The sequence below is a fragment of the Triticum urartu genome, chromosome 4, assembly GCF_003073215.2.
Source record: "Triticum urartu cultivar G1812 chromosome 4, Tu2.1, whole genome shotgun sequence".
NCBI lineage: Eukaryota > Viridiplantae > Streptophyta > Magnoliopsida > Poales > Poaceae > Triticum > Triticum urartu.
The window spans coordinates 223646894-223669209 of record NC_053025.1 but is presented as its reverse complement, the minus strand read 5'-3'; positions in this window follow the sequence as shown (position 1 = coordinate 223669209).

Below are 22316 nucleotides of genomic sequence, written 5' to 3'. Positions count from 1 at the left end.
TCATGGAGAGCACCGGGATGATGAAGATGGCCACCGGAGAAGGATTGCCCCCTCCGGCATAGTGCTGGAACGGGTCTAGATTGGTTTTCGGTGGCTACGGAGGCTTCTGGCGGCGGAACTCCCAATCTATTATGTTCTCTGGAAGTTTTAGGGTATATGGAGTTATATAGGCAGAAGAAGCACGTCAGGGGAGCCACGAGGGCCCCACGAGGCAGGGGGCGCGCGCCCCTACCCTCGTGAGCTCCTCCTTCCTTCCTTGACGTGGGGTCCAAGTCCATCGGGTGGCTTTCGTTCCAAAAATAACTTCTCTAGTTGATTTCGTTCCGTTTCGACTCCGTCTGATATTCCTTTTCTTCAAAACACTGAAATAGGCATAAAACAGCAAATTTGGGCTGGGCCTCCGGTTAATAGGTTAGTCCCGAAAGTAATATAAAAGTGGATAATAAAGCCCAATAATGCCCAAAACAGTAGATAATATAGCATGGAGCAATCAAGAATTATAGATACGTTGGAGACGTATCAAGCATCCCCAAGCTTAATTCCTGCTCGTCCTCGAGTAGGTAAATGATAAAAAAAGATAATTTTTGATGTGGAATGCTAGTTGGCATAATTTCAATGTAATTCTTCCTACTTGTGATATGAATATTCAGATCCGAAAGATTCAAGAAAAAAGTTCATTTTGACATAAAAATAATAATACTTCAAGCATACTAACAAAGCAATCATGTCTTCTCAAAATAACATGGCTAAAGTAAGTTCATCCCTACAAAATCATATAGTCTGGCTATGCTCTATCTTCACCACACAAAATATTTAAATCATGCACAACCCCGATGACAAGCCAAGCAATTGTTTCATACTTTTGATGTTCTCAAACTTTTTCAATCTTCACGCAATACATGAGCGTGAGCCATGGATATAGCACTATAGGTGGAATAGAGTGGTGGTTGTGGAGAAGACAAAAAGGGGGAAGATAGTCTCACATCAACTAGGCGTATCAACGGGCTATGGAGATGCCCATTAATAGATATCAATGTCAGTGAGTAGGGATTGCCATCCAACGGATGCACTAGAGCTATAAATTTATGAAAGCTCAAAAGAAACTAAGTGGGTGTGCATCCAACTTGCTTGCTCACGAAGACCTAGGGCATTTTGAGGAAGCCCATCATTGGAATATACAAGCCAAGTTCTATAATGAAAGATTCCCACTAGTATATGAAAGTGACAACATAGGAGACTCTCTATCATGAAGATCATGGTGCTACTTTGAAGCACAAGTGTGGTAAAAGGATAGTAGCATTGCCCCTTCTCTCTTTTTCTCTCTTTTTTTATTTTTTATTTGGGCCTTCTATTTTTTTATGGCCTCTTTTCTTTCTTTTTTTATTTGGGCTTCTTTGGCCTCTTTTACTTATTTATTTATTTATTTTCGTCCGGAGTCTCATCCTGACTTGTGGGGGAATCATAGTCTCCATCATCCTTTCCTCACTGGGACAATGCTCTAATAATGATGATCATCACACTTCTATTTTCTTACAACTCAAGAATTACAACTCGATACTTAGAACAAGATATGACTCTATATGAATGCCTCCGGCGGTGTACTGGGACGTGCAATGATGCATGAGTGACATGTATGAAAGAATTATGAACGGTGGATTTGCCACAAATACGATGTCAACTACATGATCATGCAAAGCAGTATGACAATGATGGAGCGTGTCATAATAAACGGAATGGTGGAAAGTTGCATGGCAATATATCTCAGAATGGCTATGGAAATGCCATAATAGGTAGGTATGGTGGCTGTTTTGAGGAAGGTATATGGTGGGTGTATGATACCGACGAAAGGTGCGCGGTATTAGAGAGGCTAGCAAAGGTGGAAGGGTGAGAGTGCGTATAATCCATGGACTCAACATTAGTCGTAAAGAACTCATATACTTATTGCAAAAATCTACAAGTTATCAAAGCAAAGTATTACGCGCATGCTCTTAGGGGGATAGATTGGTAGGAAAAGACCATCGCTCGTCCCCGATCACCACTCATAAGGAAGACAATCAATAAATAAATCATGCTCCGACTTCATCACATAACGGTTCACCATACGTGCGTGCTACGGGAATCACAAAATTCAACACAAGTATTTCTCAAATTCATAACCACTCAACTAGCATGACTCTAATATCACCATCTCCATATCTCAAAACAATTATCAAGTATCAAACTTCTCATAGTATTCAATACTCTATATGAAAGTTTTTACTATTCTTGGATGCCTAGCATATTAGGATTATTTAAGCAAATTACCATGCTATTTAAAACTCTCAAAATTATATAAGTGAAGCATGAGAGTTCACCTATTTCTATAATACCACCACCATGCTCTAAAAAGATATAAGTGAAGCATTAGAGCAAACGACAAACTACTCCGAAAGATATAAGTGAAGATCAATGAGTAGTCGAATAATTATGCAACTATGTGAAGACACTCTAATATTTAATAATTTCAGATCTTGTTATTCTATTCAAACAGCAATCAAAGCAAAATAAAATGACATTCTAAGAATGGCAAACATCATGTGAATAAGCAAAAACTTAGGATCAACCGAAACTAACTGATAATTGTTGAAGAAGAAAGGTGGGATGCCAACCGGGGCATCCCCAAGCTTAGACGCTTGAGACTTCTCGAAACATTATCTTGGGGTGCCTTGGGCATCCTCAAGCTTGAGCTTCTGTGTCTCCTTAATTCCTCTCATATCACGGTCTCCCTAAATCTCGAAAGCTTCATCCACACGAAACTCAACAAGGACTCGTGAGATAAGTTAGTATAAACCATTGCCAAAACCTTATCATACTCTACTGTAGAAAATCACTAAAACTATTATTTAACATTGCATACTAAATGCCTCTGCATATTTAATATTCCTATCTCAAATAGAATCATTAAAGAAGCAAACATATGCAAACAATGCAAACATAACATCAATCTGCCTAAACAGGATAGTCTGTAAAGAATGCTGCAACATCCATACTTCCCCAGCTCCAAAAATTATGAAATAAAATTCCCACTGTAGTAAATTTATCAGAGCTTCATATTCAAAAGGTTTCAACATTTTATCACATTCTGACTTTTCTAGGGAATTATTGCAACAGCGGTAAACTTTCTGTTTTCAAACAGCAACATGTGGAATTATAAAATAGGCATAGTAAAGGCTATCAATGCCACTTTTATTGAAATAAAAGATGCAAAACATTGTTCTAAATAACAGCAAGCAAATACTAACAAAATAAATTGACGCTCCAAGCAAAACACATATCATGTGGCGAATAAAAATATAGCTCCAAGTAAAGTTACCGATGAACGAAGACGAAAGAGGGGATGCCTTCCGGGGCATCCCCAAGCTTAGTCTCTTGGCTATCCTTGAATATTACCTTGGGGTGCCTTGGGAATCCCCAAGATTAGGCTATTGCCACTCCTTATTCCATAGTCCATCGAATCTTTACCCAAAACTTGAAAATTTCACAACACAAAACTTAACAGAAAACTCGTAAGCTCCGTTAGCGAAAGAAAGTAAATCACCACTTCAAGGTACTGTAATGAACTCATTCTTTATTTATATTGGTGTTAAACCTACTGTATTCCAACTTCTCTATGGTTTATAAACTCTTTTACTAGCCATAGATTCATCAAAATAAGTAAACAACACATGAAAAACAGAATCTGTCAAAAACAGAACAGTCTGTAATAATCTGGATCAAACGTATACTTACGGAACTCATAAGATTCTCAAATAAATTTCTGAACCTGGGGAATTTATCTATTAATCATATGCAAAAAGAATTAACTAAATATCACTCTCCAAATAAAAATGGAAGCAATTCTCGTGAGCGCTAAAGTTTCTGTTTTTGACAGCATGATCAACAAGACTTTCCCCATGTCTTCCCAAAGGTTCTACTTGGCACAAACACTAATTAAACACATAAAACCACATATAAACATAGGCTAGATGAATTATTAATTACTAAACAGGAACAAAAAGAAAGGAACAAAAATAAAATTGGGTTGCCTCCCAACAAGCGCTATCATTTAACGCCCCTAGCTAGGCATGATGGTTTCAATGATGCTCATATAAAGGATAAGAATTGAAACATAAAGAGAGCATCATGAAGAATATTACTAGCACATTTAAGCCTAACCCTCTTCCTATGCATAGGGATTTTGTGAGCAAACAACTTATGGAAACAATAATCAATTAGCATAGGAAGGTAAAGCAAGCAAAACTTCAAGATTTTCAGCACATAGAGAGGAAACTTGATATTATTGCAATTCCTACAAGCATAAGTTCCTCCCTCATAATAATTTTCAGTAGCATCATGAATGAATTCAACAATATAACCAGCACTTAAAGCATTCTTTTCATGATCTACAAGCATAGAAAATTTACTACTCTCCACACAAGCAAAATTCTTCTCAATCGGAATAATAGTGGGAGCAAACTCAACAAAGTAACTATCATGGGATTGAAAATTGAAAAAAACATGACAAGTTTCATTGTTATCATTATTCTTTAAAGCATACATGTCATCACAATAATCATCATAGATAGGAGGCATGCTTTCATCATAATAAATTTGCTCATCAAAACTTGGGGGACAAAAAATAGCATCTTCATCAAACATAGCTTCCCCAAGCTTGTGGCTTTGCATATCATTAGCATCATGGATATTCAAGGAATTCATACTAACAACATTGCAATCATGCTCATCATTAAAATATTTAGTGCCAAACATTTTATAGATTTCTTCTTCTAGTACTTGAGCACAATTATCCTTTCCATCATACTCACGAAAGATATTAAAAAGGTGAAGTGTATGAGATAAACTCAATTCCATTTTTTATAGTTTTCTTTTATAAACTAAACTAGTGATAAAACAACAAACTAAAAGACTCGATTGCAAGATCTAAAGATATACCTTCAAGCATTAACCTCCCCGGCAACGACGCCAGAAAAGAGCTTGATGTCTACTACACAACCTTCTTCTTGTAGACGTTGTTGGGCCTCCAAGTGCAGAGGTTTGTAGGACAGTAGCAAATTTCCATCAAGTGGAGGACCTAAGGTATATCAATCCGTGGAAGGCGTAGGATGAAGATGGTCTCTCTCAAGCAACCCCGCAACCAAATAACAAAGAGTCTCTTGTGTCCCCAACACACCCAATACAATGGTAAATTGTATAGGTGCACTAGTTCGGCGAAGACATGGTGATACAAGTGGTATATGGATAGTAGATAAAGGTATTTGTAATCTGAAATTATAAAAACAGCAAGGTAACAAGTTATAAAAGTGAGCGTAAACGGTATTGCAATGCTAGGAAACAAGGCGTAGGGTTCATACTTTCACTAGTGCAAGTCCTCTCAACAATACTAAGATAATTGGATCACATAACTATCCCTCAACATGCAACAAAGAGTCACTCCAAAGTCACTAATAGCGGAGAACGAACGAAGAGATTATGGTAGGGTACGAAACCACCTCAAAGTTATTCTTTCCAATCAATCTGTTGGGCTATTCCTATAAGTTTCACAAACAGCCCTAGAGTTCGTACCAGAATAACACCTTAAGACACAAATCAACCAAAACCCTAATGTCACCTAGATACTCCAATGTCACCTCAAGTATCTGTGGGTATGATTATACGATATGCATCACACAATCTCAGATTCATCTATTTAACCAACACAAAGGACCTCAAAGAGTGCCCCAAAGTTCTACCGGAGAATCACGACGAAAACGTGTGCCAACCCCTATGCATAGGTTCATGGGAGAAACCCGCAAGTTGATCACCAAAACATACATCAAGTGAATCACGTGATATCCCATTGTCACCACAGATATCCACGGCAAGACATACATCAAGTGTTCTCAAATCTTTAAAGACTCAATCCGATAAGATTACTTCAAAGGGGAAACTCAATTCATTACAAGAGAGAAGAGGGGGGAGAAAACATCATAGGATCCAACTATAATAGCAAAGCTCGTGATACATCAAGATCATATCACTTCAAGAACACGAGAGAGAGAGAGATCAAACACATAGCTACTGGTACATACCCTCGGCCCCGAGGGAGAACTACTCCCGCCTCGTCATGGAGAGCACCGGGATGATGAAGATGGCCACCGCAGAAGGATTGCCCCCTCCGGCAGAGTGCCGGAACGGGTCTAGATTGGTTTTCGGTGGCTACGGAGGCTTCTGGCGGCGGAACTCCTGATCTATTATGTTCTCTGGAAATTTTACGGTATATGGAGTTATATAGGCAGAAGAAGCACGTCAGGGGAGCCACGAGGGCCCCACGAGGCATGGGGCGCGCCCCAGGGGGGTGGGCGCGCCTCCTACCCTCGTGAGCTCCTCCTTCCTTCCTTGACGTGGGGTCCAAGTCCATCGGGTGGATTTCATTCCAAAAATTAACTTCTCTAGTTGATTTCCTTTTCTTCGAAACACTAAAATAGGCATAAAACAGCAAATCTGGGCTGGGCCTCCGGTTAATAGGTTAGTCCCGAAAGTAATATAAAAGTGGATAATAAAGCCCAATGATGCCCAAAACAGTAGATAATATAGCATGGAGCAATCAAAAATTATAGATACGTTGGAGACGTATCAAACACCTCATCCCCTTTTAATAGTATTGGCTTTCCTATGGACTCAATGTGATCTTGGATCACTAAAATGAAAATGTAGAGTCTTGAGCTTTTGCCAATCCTTGTCCTTAGCTTCTTGAAGGGGTTCCACATCTTCTTGTCCACGCCACTCCACTGTTGAACTCATCTGAAATATACTAGATAAAGGTATTAGTCCAACAAGAGATATGTTGGCATTAATTACCAAAATCACACAGGGAGCACTTGTGCTTTCAATCTCCCTTTTTTGGTAATTGATGACAACATACATCACAGCTTTAGATAAAGATATGAAGAATAACAAGTAAAGCTTTGGAAAGACATGTAACCTGCATAGGCCCCCCTGCATGTATGCAATCATGTAAATATGAAATGTAAGATAATGTGAATGCATAAGCATGACCGAGCAAGCAATGAGTTACAAGTATATTGGCTATATGCATCAGAGCAAATGGCGTGGATATAATAAGTGTACCTTCATGTTCATGAGTCCTTCTTGCAAACAATATGTATATCAGCAAGAGATCATCATGGACATGAGTGTGATGCATATACTTACCTTGTGGTCTTGAGGTAGCTTTGGAAGAGATGAACCTGAGTAAACATGGTTAGATAACACAAAAACATCTAATGAACAGAGCAAGCAGTAAACCACAAGAGTACCAATATTGGGATGACATGTAGTGAGTGAGTACTTAGTACTCTATTTAAGTATAGACATGTCCCCAAAAGGTAAAGATATGCAATGAAACCGAGGATCTCCTTCCCTTATATGTCTTTCTCCCGGTGAATCTTATATGGATAATGGAGAAGATAGGGAAAAGAAAATCAGAGCAAAATAGAAAAATTGGAACAACACGGTCCTAACACATACTAACATGTCTTTCCCCTCTTAAAGACATGTGACTTCTCTCCTCTTGACTACCAAGCATCTGGGCTCTCTCTCCCTTTGATGTGATTAAGCTTTGATGTGATCTCCCTCTCCCCCTTTGACATCAATTTCCAAGAAGGGGTCTTCTGTTGTGTGAGTCGAATAGGTTTGGTCCTTGAGTCACATGGCAAAGCAGCATATAGAATGTGATGCAGGTAGAGGACAAGAATCATTGAGTGGAGCTGGAACAAATATGTAGGATACAAATGGAAAAGTGTTTTCTCGGTGTTGAATTTGGTTTCTCGAGTTGTTTGCTTCGGTGGCACAGAGTTGTTTTGGTTTGGCCGTGAAGAACAAATCGGTGAGCTGATTTCCACAGAGAGAGAAAACAGGTGTCATCTTAGCTCACTAGGCAAATAAGACCTCGCAAAGATTTGCAAGGAATTAACTGAAGGATTTGCAATGAATTGGATGTAGGGAATGCAGAACATAACAGAGCATAAAGAAATCTAGATGAAGTTTTTTTTGATGAAAGATAAAAAGGGAAACAAACATGCAAGAGCACATAAAAACACTGGAGAACTTCATCTAGAGTTGGTCGGCGACAAAGTCACTTATGTTAGACTATTTTGACTGAGGAGTCAAGTGAGAACACTTGATAGTAGGTCATACTCGTCGTGTAAGCTCAAAATGGGGTTGTCATTTTTCATTTAAGCATTTTGATGTATTCACATCTTGTTGAGCTACTTTGACCCATGACTTGGGGTAAAGCATCTCCAAGATGGAATGACATACCTTGGGTGGTGGTGTTGAACTTGATCGTGTAGTTGAACTTGTGTAGGATGATCAAGGTTGATGTAGCTCATCAATGGTTGGGAGCACCGCTTGTAGTTTGAGTTCATCTACCTACATGGGTTAGTCTAGCAAGGAATAGCACTTGTGTATCCGAAGTGACAATCATGAAATTTGATACCAAATGAAATTTGATATATAGAATTTGTCAAAGGATATTTTGAAAGGTTTCATGCTTCCTTGTCTCCAACCACCATATTGTAGAGACTTGGCGATGTAGAGATTGCTCAAGGTGTGAGTGAGTTGCAATCTCATGAATTTGAGCTCATCCAAGTACCTACAAGGGTTAGATAGCATGCAAGGGTACAAGTGTAGATCCAAGACATATGATCATCATCATAAGAGAAATATCAAGGATTAGTCAAAAGCTCATGCCTTGCATGTATCCAAATGGAGTTTCTACTCCAAGTTTGAAGCATCAATGATGTTCAATTCGCCTCTCAAATGGAAAAATACTTTCTCATCAAGTGGTTTGGTTAAAATATCCACCAATTGCTTATCGGTACGAACATGCTTAAGATCAATGTCCCCTTTAGCAACATGATCTCGAATGAAATGATGACGAACTTCAATATTCTTAGTTCGAGAATGTTGTACGGGATTATGAGCAATATTAATAGCACTTTCATTGTCGCAAAGCAATGAAACATGTTTCACATAGATCCTATAATGTTTAAGAGTTTGGGTCATCCAAAGTAATTGAGCACAACATGAACCGGCGGCAATGTATTCCGCTTCGGTGGTAGATAAGGATACCGAGTTTTGTTTCTTGGAGGACCAAGACACAAGAGATCTACCAAGAAATTGGCACGTACCCGAAGTGGACTTTCTATCAACCTTGTCTCCAGCATAATTCGAGTCTGAATAGCCAACAAGATCAAAAGAAGACTTCTTAGGATACCAAATGCCAAAATTTGGTGTATGAATTAAGTATCTCACTATCCTTTTCACAGCCTTAAGTTGACATTCTTTGGGGCCGCTTGATATTGTGCACACATGCACACACTTAGCATAATATCGGGACGGGAGGCACATAGATATAACAATGAACCAATCATAGAGAGATAAACCTTTTGGTCAACTAGTTTGCCATCCTTAGTCAAGTCAAGATGTCCACTAGTAGGCATGGGTGTATTCATACCTTTGCATTCTTGCATGTTGAACTTCTTGAATAAGCCCTTGGTATACTTTCTTTGGGAAACAAAGGTACCCTCCTTAATTTGCTTGATTTGCAAACCAAGAAAGAACTTGAGTTCACTCATCATAGACATCTCAAACTTCTCTGACATTAGCTTTCCAAACTCTTCACTAAAATGAGGGTTAGTTGATCCAAATATGATTCACCATTAACCCTTTTTGTAAAAAGAGTGGAATCAATTTTTCCAATCTCAAAACCTTTTTCAATAAGGAACTTGGTCAAGCATTTATACCATGCTCTAGGAGATTGTTTAAGACCATGAAGAGCTTTGTGAAGTTTGTAAACATGGTCGGGTTTCTTAGGATTAACAAAGCCAGGAGGTTGTTTAACATAAACTTCCTCCTCAATTTCACCATTTGGAAAAGCACTTTTAATGTCCATTTGGTACAAGGTAATGTCATGGTGATTAGCATAGGCAAGTAAGATGCGGATGGACTCAAGTCTAGCAACGGGGGCATATGTCTCACCATAGTCCATACCTTCGACTTGAGTGTAGCCTTGGGCGATGAGATGTGCTTTGTTGTGAACGACTTGTCCATCTTCGTCTTGCTTGTTGCAAAACACCCATTTTGTACCGATGATGTTATGGTTGTTGTCGGGCTTCTCAACCAATGACCACACTTGGTTCCTCTCAAAGTTGTGTAGCTCTTCATGCATGGCATTTATCCAATCCGGATCTTCCAATGATTCTTCAACCTTCATAGGTTCAATGCTAGAGATGAATGAATATTGTTCACAAAAATTAGCCAAATGAGTTTTAGAGCGAGTGATTCTCCTGGTTTGGATATCATTGAAGATTTGTTCGACGGGATGGTCTCTTGTAACTCTTGCTCTAACTCGTGAGAGCTTTTGTTTCGGTCAGGGTGGAACATCTTCTTCATCATCTTGTTCTTCCTCTTGGCCTTCTTCGTTGTTGACGTTGCCGTTCTCTTGTCGAGGTGGAGAAGGAGGTTGATGAGGTTCATCTTGGTGTACTTCCTCGTTTTCTTCATCTTGGTGTGTCCCACTTGTGGACGCTTCTGTGTCAACTCTTGGTTCACCTTGTCGTGAGGTGGAAGCTTCCACTTGGACGGACGAGGTACTCTCCTTCACCTCCATTGGACGAATCTTGCCAATAGACAAGTCTTGGATTGCTTCCGAAGGGTCTTTGTCTCCTACATCAATTGGTAATTGATCTACTTGCGGGCTGTGCTACCTCTTGAGCACTTAGTTGGTTTTCCCTTGAAGAGGAAAGGGTGATGCAGTAAAGTAGCATAAGTATTTCCCTCAGTTATTGAGAACCAAGGTATCAATCCAATAGGAGATCACGCTCGAGTCCCACGCACCTACACAAACAAATAAGAACCTCGCAACCAACGCGATAAAGGGGTTGTCAATCCCTTCGCGGTCACTTACGAGAGTGAGATCTGATAGATATGATAAGATAATGTTTTTGGTATTTTTATGATAAAGAGAAATAAAGATGCAAAGTAAAATAAATGGCAATAGAAATAGCTAAGTGTTGGAAGATTAATATGATGGAAGATAGACCAGGGGGCCATAGGTTTCACTAGTGGCTTCTCTCAAGAGCATAAGTATTACAGTGGGTAAACAAATTACTGTCGAGCAATTGTTAGAATTGAGCATAGTTATGAGAATATCTAGGTATGATCATGTATATAGGCATTGCGTCCGTGACAAGTAGATCGAAACGATTCTGCATCTACTACTATTACTCCACACATCGACCGCTATCCAGCATGCTTCTAGACTATTAACTTCATGAGAACAGAGTAATGCTTTAAGTAAGATGACATGATGTAGAGGGATAAACTCATGAAATATGATATAAACCCCATCCTTTTATCCTCGATGGCAACAAAACAATACGTGCCTTGCTGCCCCTGCTATCACTGGGAAAGGACACCGCAAGATCGAACCCAAAGCTAAGCACTTCTCCCATTGCAAGAAAGATCAATCTAGTAGGCCAAACCAAACTGATAATTTGAAGAGACTTGCAAAGATAAACCAATCATACATAAACGAATTCAGAGGAGATTCAAATATTGTTCATAGATAAACTTGATCATAAACCCACAATTCATCGGATCTCGACAAACACACCGCAAAAGAATATTATATCGAATAGATATCCAAGAAGATCGAGGAGAACTTTGTATTGAGATCCAAAGAGAGAGAAGAAGCCATCTAGCTAATAACTATGGACCCGAAGGTCTGAAGTAAACTACTCACACATCACTGGAGAGGCCATGGAGTTGATGTAGAGGCCCTCAGTGATCAATGCCCCCTCCGGCGGAGCTCTGGAAAAGGCCCCAAGATGGGATCTCTCGGGTACAGAAGGTGGTGGTGGTGGAATTAGGTTTTCGTGGTGCTCCTGGATGTTTGGGGGTACGTGGATATATATAGGAGGAAGAAGTAGGTCGGTGGAGCAACGAGGCGCCCACGAGGGTGGAGGGCGTGCCCAGGGGGGTAGGCGCGCCCCTTGCCTCGTGGCCTCCTCGATTATTTCTTGACGCCCACTCCAAGTCTCCTGGATCACGTTCGTGAGAAAATCATGTTCCCGAAGGTTTCATTCCGTTTGGACTCCGTTTGATATTCCTTTTCTGCGAAACACTGAAATAGGCAAAAAAACAGCAATTTGGGCTGGGCCTCCGATTAATAGGTTAGTCCCAAAAATGATATAGAAGTGTAAAATAAAGCCCATTAACATCCAAAATAGATAATATAATAGCATGGAGCAATCAAAAATTATAGATCCGTTGGAGACGTATCAAGCATCCCCAAGCTTAATTCCTGCTCGTCCTCGAGTAGGTAAATCATAAAGGAGAATTTTTGATGTGGAATGCTTTCTAACATATTTCTCAGTGTAATTTTTCTTTATTGTGGCATGAATGTTCAGATCCAATAGATTCAAGATAAAAGTTTAATATTGACATAAAAATAGTAATACTTCAAGCATACTAACTAAGCAATTATGTCTTCTCAAATTAACATGGCCAAAGAAAGTTATCCATACAAAATCAAATAGTCTGGCTATGCTCCATCTTCACCACACAAAATATTTAAATCATGCACAACCCCGATGACAAGCCAAGCAATTGTTTCATACTTTTGATGTTCTCAAACTTTTTCAATCTTCACGCAATACATGAGCATGAGCCATGGATATAACACTATATGTGGAATAGAATGGTGGTTGTGGAAAAGACAAAAGGAGAAGATAGTCTCACATCAACTAGGCGTATCAACGGGCTATGGAGATGCCCATCAATAGATATCAATGTGAGTGAGTAGGGATTGCCATGCAACGAATGCACTAGAGCTATAAGTATATGAAAGCTCAACAAAAGAAACTAAGTGGGTGTGCATCCAACTCGCTTGCTCATGAAGACCTAGGGCATTTTAAGGAAGCCCATCATTGGAATATACAAGCCAAGTTCTATAATGAAAAATTCCCACTAGTATATGAAAGTGATATCATAGGAGACTCTCTATCATGAAGATCATGGTGCTACTTTGAAGCACAAGTGTGGAAAAGGATAGTAGCATTGCCCTTCTCTCTTTTTCTCTCACATTTTTTTATTTGGGCCTTCTTTCTTTTTCTTTTGGCCTCTTTTTTTCTTTTTTTCCGTCCGGAGTCTCATCCTGACTTGTGGGGGAATCATAGTTTCCATCATCCTTTCCTCACTTGGGACAATGCTCTAATAATGATGATCATTCTCGGCGTTCTGGGAACGGGGGTCCCCAGACTTGCCTGCCTGCGGCCCGCGGCGTGGCTCAAAAGGGGGCCCAGCGCGGCCCATCTTCATCAACACAGACCCAAGACCCTCGCGAGGGGCCAAGCCTCGCGGGGCGGATGACACGGAGATTCCTCAGGCACGGCCTCATCAGGCTGGCTCGCAAGGAGGCAGAGAGATCAAGGCGGGGTACCTCACGAGGTGCCCGTGACGCAAGCCATGACGACCAAAGGCGCCAGGCGGGCGCCAGCCGTGCATTGTCCTCCTTTCCTCTTTGGTGCAAAGGGAGCAAGCGCAGGCGAGAGCATCAAGCAAAGGCACCCGTTTCGGTGCAACGAGACCAAGACCAGTCCAACGGCAGGGAGGAAGTCATTGTGGAGCCCAAGCCAGCGTCACCACCAGAGCCTTTGTTTGGCGAGGACCAACTTTAGTCAGGATAAGTGTACCAGATGTTCCCCTTCAAAATGGCCAATTGTTGGCGCCCTTACCGCTCAATATTTGGGAAGAGGCCCAGGGCCTTTGCCTATAAATAGGACTAGCCACCCACAGGGTAGAAGGGATCGGAGATCGGATCGAAATCAGAGAGAGAATCGAGAAGAGAGAGAGAGAGAAGGGTGATTGAACTCCTCCCAGCAGTTCATCGCCCCAGCCAAGAACAGACCCTCGCAAGGCTGTTCTTCCTTGTATTGCTCATCATCATCAGCCCAAGAGGCAATCCACCACACCACACACTGGAGTAGGGTATTACACCACAACGGTGGCCCGAACCAGTATAAACCCTGTGTCTCTTGTGCTGTTCTTTCCATAGCTTAGATCTTAGCGAGGCGGAGGGGTGCGGGTAGGTAGAAGGCGAAATCTCCACGCGCACCCCAGTGTTCGAACCTCAAGGGTCTGCCGGAACCCGAAATCCAACATTTGGCGTGCCAGGTAGGGGTGCGCCAGAATTAGTCTTCCACCACCCCGTTCTCCTCCGACCATCGTGTCCATGTCTGAGGCTCGTCGGGCCCGCGCCGAGCCCCGGGCCGCTCTCACTTCCCGTGTCGCCCAGACGGCTCCTGTCGGCGGGCATCCTCGCCGTTCCCCGTCACCTGCCGTCAACGCCGCCACCGGCCCGGCGGGGGACGAGCAGCAAGCGTCGTCTCAGCATCCGTCCGTGTGGCAAGACGGCCGCACTGCTACTCCCTCGCTCACCCCAGCTGGTTCTTCGTCCCGCGCGCTCCGCGCACCCATGGAGGCTCGAGCTGCGCTCATCGCGGCAAACGAGCTCCTGCGCTACCGTCCCATCGACGACGTCTACGAAGAATGGCTCGACCGCGTCGCCGAGCTCGTCCGCGCCGCAGGGGGCTCTCCTGCGCCGTCTGTTCCGCTGCACCGCACCCCGCCCCGCGCGGGCGACGAAGCTTAGGGGACGCCCCAGCCGCCTCCTCCTCAAGAAGGCGCCATGGCTCCAAGGCGCGTGGCCCCTGGGCGGAACCCGCTCCGTCAGGTGCCAGCGTGGCTAGAGCAGAGCTGCCAAGAAGTCCCTCGCCCGCAAGAAGCTGCCCGAACGCTCCCTGCTCCAGCACGCCGCGACCATGTTCCTGCTCCCGCACGTCAAGACCCCGCGCTGCTCCCAGCTGCAGCGTGTGGGGACATGCAAGACCAAGCTCTCCGTCACCCAAGGCCTCCCGTGGCCACAGCAGGCTGCCATGCCATAACCACCGAGCTACGCAGCATTGCGTGGCCCGGCAAGTTCAAGCCAGACCTGCCTCCTCGTTACGACGGCATGGCTGACCCTATGGAGTTCCTCCAACTCTATGAGCTAGGCATCGAAGCTGCCAACGGAGACGAGAAGGTCATGGCAAACTGGTTTCCCATGGCGCTCAAGGACGGGGCCCACACCTGGCTCCTGAACCTGGCTCCAGGCACGATCTCCTCCTGGGACGAGATGCGCACCCGCTTCATCGCCAACTTCCAAGGTACTCGTGACCGGCCACCCGCTGTGAGTGACATGCGCCGCATCAAGCAACAACCCGGAGAGACCCTGCAGAAGTACATCCAGCGCTTCAACAACGCATGCCTCAAGATTCCCAAGGTGACCGAGGAGGCCATCATCTCAGCCTTCTCCGACGGCGTGCGCGACGTCAAGATGAAGGAGGAGCTGGCGATGCATGAAGACCTGTGCACTTCCTTGGAGTTGTTCAACTTGGCAACCAAGTGCGCCATGGCTGAAGAAGGGCGTCTCTCCCTCCTCGAGCTGCCTGCCGCGGACCCAGAAGAGAAGAAGCCCAAGGCCAAGGATGTGAAGCGCAAGGGGGCTGTCGTGCTCGCGGCAGAACCAGACACCAAGCGGGGCAGAGATCAGCCCGAATCTTCCAAGGGCAGTCGGTACTGTGTGTACTACGACCTCCACACCCACAACACCAACGAATGTCAAGAGCTCCGAGCCGTGCGAGAAGGAAGGATCCATCATCACCCCGACCACGGTGACCGGGGCTACGGTCGAGGAGGAGGAAGGAACGCAGGACGATGGGAAGACCGCTGCCCGCGCCAAGGGTGGCGCGACCGACCTCGCGAGGATCGCTGGCAAGACCCGCCTCGTGAGGGAGACTGGAGGGATCAGCCTCGCGAGGATCGCCTGCCAGGCAACGCAGGCCTCCCTCCGCTGCCGCCGCAGCCAAGGAGAAACGAGGACCGCCATCAGGACGAGGGGGCTGGGGGCTTCCAGGAGCCGCGCGCGATCGCCTGCATCCTGGGCGGGGCTCAAGCCCCAGCCTCTCAACGCATCTTCAAGCAGTTCGCCCGCGAAGTGAATGCAGTCCTCCCCAAGCTTGAAGCCACGCGCCCTCTCAGGTGGTCGGCGTGCGCCATCACATTCAGCTCAGCAGATCAGCTCAAGTGTGCGGCCACAGCCGGAGTCCTCCCGATGCTTTGTTCCCCAATCATCAGCAACGTGGTGGTCACCAGGACCCTAATCGATGGCGGGGCAGGGCTCAACGTCCTGTCCGTGGAAACATTCAACAATCTCCAAGTGCCCTACAACCAGCTTCAGCCAACCAAGCCTTTCTCCGGAGTCACCGACGGCTCCACGGTCCCGATTGGGCAGGTCCGCCTCCCTGTCACCTTCGGGGCACGCGACAACTACCGCACCGAGCTCATCGACTTCGACGTTGCTCACATTCGCCTGCCGTACAACGCCATCCTTGGGTACCCAGCGCTGGCCAAGTTCATGGCCGTAACTCACCACGGCTACAACGTCCTCAAGATGCCAGGAAGTGGCGGAGTCATCACGGTGCCCTGTGAACGCGGTGTGTTCCCTAGAACGAGCCTTTCAGGCCGCATCGCTGGAAGACCCGGATCGCGGAAGCAGGAGGCTTCCCGAGACCGCCCCTAAGAAGAAGAAGACATCGTTCGGCCCGGCCCCTCAGGAGGCAGGCCCCTCAGGGCCCGCGCCTGCCCAGGGGGAACCTCCTTCCATCGCATAGGAAAGTGCGCCCGGCGCCCTCCTTAGGCAGGGCTCGGGGGCTCTCCCCTGGAGGGCCACCGACCTGGCTAAGGTCACGAGGGAGGCGCTTGGGCACCACATGGAGGCGTGTTTCGAAGCACGTTTCCCTCAAGAAGGAGTAAGGCAAGGAGGGCCAGACCCTCAGGAGTTCGTCAGCAAGGCCATTCAGGAGCTACAGGAGTCAAGAGTCATGAGAGGCGGCCGCCGCCTACCAGTTGTGGCTCTCCATCCAGGCGAGGATGGTGGGCTACGCGTCTGCATCGACATACCAGGGCTCAATCGAGTCGCCTCTCTGGAGCGCCTCTGGCCCTCGCGAGTGGGGCGCTGCGAAGGTCCACCCCACAGCTACGTTTGCATGCCTTACGGCTTGCCGAACGCTGCTGCCACGTACCAGCGCCTCATGAGGGGCATCATGGAGGCTCAAGAGGCCAGGCGTTCCACAGCCCTGGCGGAGATGGAGATGGTTCGCGAGGAGCCACCAGCGCCTCCGGGGCCTCCCGAGGCCCCTGGGCCTGGGGGCTCGTGAGGATCGGCTTCCGCAGCCCACCGAGTCTGCTACGCCAACACTCCTTCGTCCTCAACATCATTAGGTGACATCTTTCAAGTTTCATTTCCAGCTGGGAGCGCCCCTAGGGCTGCATTATTCCCAGGCCGCGTGGGTCCGTCCCTGCGGCATGTATCCCTTTTATTTTATGTTGTTAGCTTACCTTGTTGGGGGCGCCCCTCGGGCTGCATCATCCCCCAAGTCGCTCGGGCCAGACCCAGCGACATGTATCCCCTTTTGCGTTTATTTCCGGCTATGCGTTCGACCCACCATGCTTGATTATTTGATGCCTGTCCACGGCACCTCTTCTTCTCCATGTCGACCACTTGCACGTTAAAGGGGGGGTACCTGAGCATCGCGACTCAGGGCTCTTACTGGCTCTCCAGCCCTCACCCTCTGGTCTTGTCCACGGCATCGCGACCTGGCATACCAGCGACGGCTGAGACCAGCTCGAGGGCCGGGACCCGAGGACGTAGAGTGCCGGCACCTAACCAAATTTGCAGGGACACATAACAAGATAAGGCCCAGTGCCAGGCGCAACCCGCCTAGAGGTAGGGCCCCGTGAGTCCTGCGCTGGCTCACGGGTGCCTAGATACACCTCGCCAGGCCCTACCGTGCCAGCCACGTGTCAGGGCGGGGCTGTACACGCCCTGGGGGCTCCTCCCGGAGGGGAGCCCCCTCCCACGTACCAGTGGAAGCACCATGCTCCATGCTGGCTGATGACACTGCCGAGGAGCGGCTATGCCCGTACACATACGGAAGAGCTATGCTCCGCGCTGGTGATAAACAACTGAGGGCGGCCCCCGAGCCGCATCAACCTTAGGGAGCCCAGAGCTCAGTGTCTAGCCTCATCGTAATGCCTCCCCTCGGGAGTGCCGCGCGAGGGGGCTGGGCACGGGGGCTGCGCCTGGGTCACGCCCAGATGCACGCCACCTAGCCAGGCCCCCCGGGCCTGGTTCGTCGCGCGTCTCTCCTCGAGCGGAGCCAAGGTACGAAGGCCGTTTGAGCGTCAAGGGGGACTCCTGAGCATCGCGACTCAGGAGCCTAATTGGTCACGTAGCCCCTCACTCCTTAGTTCCGAAGGGCTAACGGCGGTTGAGGTATGTGCGCGGCCGGGCTCTGCAGACGTAGAACGGTAGATCCACCCACATCACACCTCCCTACTTGCTGTACGTGCGCCAAGGGGAACTCCTGAGCATCGCGACTCAAGAGCCTAACTTGTCACGTAGCCCCTCACTCCTTGGTCCCGTCCTGGTTTCCGGTCAGGGCTAACAGTGGCTGAGGTATGCGCGGGGCCAGGCTCTACCGGCGTAGAACATAAGAAAGTAGGAAGGAAAAGCGTAAATTTCAAGGAATTCAAAAGCAAATATTATAGTCCACACTGTTATCTCAATGCCAAATGCAAGTTTAAACGCCTCCCCGAGGCATGATACATGTGCAGGAATTAAAGGCAGGACAGGAGCCACAACGGAGTCACTTGTCGGTGGTGGAGCAGCGCGGAGTGGGTTCGCCTCATGGAGCAGCAGGGTTGGCAGTGCCTTGCTTCGGCTTGGTGCTGAAGGCCTGGAACTTCCCCAGTAGAGCCTCCGCGCGACCCTTCACGGCCTCGGCAGCGGCAGCGGCACGCTCGCCGCTTACTGGCTCCAGCAGGCTGTCGAGGTCGACGCCGGGATCGCGAAGGTAGATGTGGGTGAGGACCCGCGTCAGCGCTGCAGAAGACAGGACACGCGCCTCGGCCTCGGCCGTGGGGCCAAGGCCAAGGGCGACATCTTCAAGAGCGCGAACCAGGAAGGGAAGCAGCTTGGCGGGGCCGTCCTTGGCGCCAGCCAGCGGGCTCTCCAGGCCGCTGTTGTAAAGCGTCCTCAGCGAGGAGCGAGCCTTCGCCTCCATCTCCGCGAAGTCCACGCGGTCCTCGGCAAGAACCTGGGCCTTGTTGTCCAGCTCGACCCTCCTCGCCCCCAACTCCTGCTCCAGCGCACCTAGGCGGTCACGGCGCCTCCTAAGCTTGACCTCCCTCTCCTTGACGGTCGCCTCGCGAGCCATCACGCCTTCTTCCTGCTCTTGGCGAAGGCGGGCCTCTTTCGCGAGCTGGTCCTGCAGGCCTTGCAGCTCGTCCTCCAGCGCCTTACAGCGACCATGGACGTCGACCACCTCCCCCAGGGCTGCGTCACAAGCAGCCTTCGCCTCAAGGATGGCCTGCCTCTCCTCATCGCAAGCCATCGAGGCCTAGACCAGCGCCGCCCGAATCGAAGCGTCAGAGCGAATCCATCCTGAAGCCGGCTCCAAGCGCCCGGCCACCAAGCGAGGGTCGGCACCAAGAAGATCCTACCGCAGCCGGTCCAGCTCAGCAGCAGCACGATCCAGAACGGTAGGAGGAGTCGGAGAAATAGCAGTCGGTGGAGTAGGAGGAGAAGGCGGCAGCGCGACCACAGCATCCTGAGGCGAAGCCTGCTGCGCCCCAACGGCTGTAGTGGCGGCAGCAGGCAAAGGCACCTCGGGAGTCACTTGGGCCATGGGGGCTGAACTCGCCCCAGCCGGCTCAGCCAGGCCTCGCGAGGACGACCGGGCAGGAGAAGCCTGTGCGTCGCGGTCACCTTCCTTCACGGGCAGAGGCGCTGCCACGGATGGAACCTCAGGAGCTCCCTTCGGCTTCTTTGCTGCGGGCGCCAGCATGTCCAAAAGATGTGGACATCAAGCCTCAGCAGCAGAACAAGAAATAAAGACAAGAATCAAGCGCTTACGGGTCGTCGCTAGTGAGCTCAGGCAGCCTCCAGCCAAATTTGAAGCCTGAAAGCCGGCTGGAAGGGTCAACCTTGGGAAGCTCGGGAGCGGAAGGCGCGTCTGCGGTCCGCCTCGGGGCCGGGGCAGACCCGCGGGAGATCAGCCCGGTCCTGTCCTTCTTCGGGTTCGGGGGCAAGCTCCCGCCGCCCTGCTCGTCATCATCCTCGTCGTCATCGCTCGGAGAGAGGCAGAGAGCGCGGGACCTGCGCCGGGGGAGGGGAGCCCTCGACTCTCTGTCAGTCGCCTCGGAGTCAGGCCCTTTTTCCCGCTCCCTCCTTCCTCCTCTTTGCTAGAGTCGTCGGAGGACACGCCTACCGATTCCCCAGGAGTTTCCATGGGCACGGGCCCGTCCCCGTTGAAGACGGTCATGGACTCCACTACCTGCTCCTAGTCGTCGCGGAGGAACAAGGGCGTAGGAGCGCCCTCCAACCTCGCCACATCGCCCCCGACCAGAGATTGGAGGACCGCAGCCAGATTTTTGTCGGACAAGGCCGCGAGGCTCGGATGGGGCCTCCACATCGGAAGTGAGTACCGCCGAAGCGGAGCCAACTGGTGCTCCAGGAATTCCCTCAGCACCGACGCGCCGGTCAGCTTCGCCGCCGCCATGTTGGCCGGCCTCAGATCCGCGTCCATCTTCTCCAACACCAGCTTCGCGCGGGGGTCCGCGAGCTCCGCTCGACCCCAATCGCTGGAGCTCGTGGGTTTCTTCGTGGGCAAGATCAGCCGAGGGTGGTGCGCCCAGCATCTGCCAAGACCCACTTGCTCCTGAAGCCCTCAATCCTTTTCCCGGGGTTTGAAATGGCAATGGCGCCACCGTACGCGATGAAGCTCGCGCACGTGGAAGCAGGACCGCGAGAGGTCCGGAGGTAGAAGTAGTGGCGCAGCAAGGCCACTGAGGGCTGCACCCCAACATGAGCCTCGCAGTAATAGGCGAAGATTGCCTGGAGAAGGACGGAATTGGGGTGGATATGCAAAGACTGTAGCTTATAATGGCGGGGGACAGAAAAGAAGAACTCCGAGAAGGGAGGCACCAGGCCAGCAGCAATGGCGCTTACAAAGAACGGAGAGAAGGTGCTCCCTTGGCCCTCAGGGGTGGCGGAGCCAGCCTTGAACACCTTCGCCCCGTCGATGCCCTGCGCCACCGCCATCCGGCGCAACCAGGCGAGGCTCGCCTCAGACACGTTCGGCGAGTCCAGGGCAGACGAGTACCAAGCTCCGGCCGGGGACTGACGAGGCGCCATGGCTTCCTAGGTCACGCGGTCGAAGTAGATCTGGAAATTTTGGAGGAAGGAAGGAGAGGCGCAAGAAAGGGGATCTGAGCAGCAACTGGAGAAAGCAAAAAGCAAAGCCTAGGCAGATGCCGCTCCCTTATCAACTCACGCAGTTGCTAAGGCGCCCACGTCCAATCAACAGCTACGCGGCGCCCAAGGCCGCAGGCTGTTAGGGCCCGCGGCGCTTCGCTCTTGCCCTTTCGCCTCCCTGCACGGCCAAGTCCGGGCGCGCCTTGGGCTCGGGGGCTACTGTCAGCGTTCTGGGAACGGAGGTCCCCAGACTTGCCTGCCTGTGGCCCGCGGCGTGGCTCAAAAGGGGGCCCAGCGCGGCCCATCTTCATCAACACAGACCCAAGACCCTCGCGAGGGGCCAAGCCTCGCGGGGCGGACGACACGGAGCTTCCTCAGGCACGGCCTCATCAGGCTGGCTCGCGAGGAGGCGGAGAGATCAAGGCGGGGTACCTCACGAGGTGCCCGTGATGCAAGCCATGACGACCAAAGGCGCCAGGTGGGCGCCAGCCGCGCAGTGTCCTCCTTTCCTCTTTGGTGCAAAGGGAGCAAGCGCGAGCGAGAGCACCAAGCAAAGGCACCCGTTTCGGTGCAACGAGACCAAGACCAGTCCAACGGCAGGGAGGAAGTCATTGTGGAGCCCAAGCCAGCGTCACCACCAGAGCCTTTGGCAGGCGAGGACCAACTTTAGTCAGGATAAGTGTACCAGATGTTCCCCTTCAAAATGGCCAATTGTTGGCGCCCTTCCCACTCAATATTTGGGAAGAGACCCAGGGCCTCTGCCTATAAATAGGACTAGCCACCCACAGGGTAGAAGGGATCGGAGATCAGATCGAAATCAGAGAGAGAATCGAGAAGAGAGAGAGAGAGAGAGAAGGGTGTTCATCGCCCCAGCCAA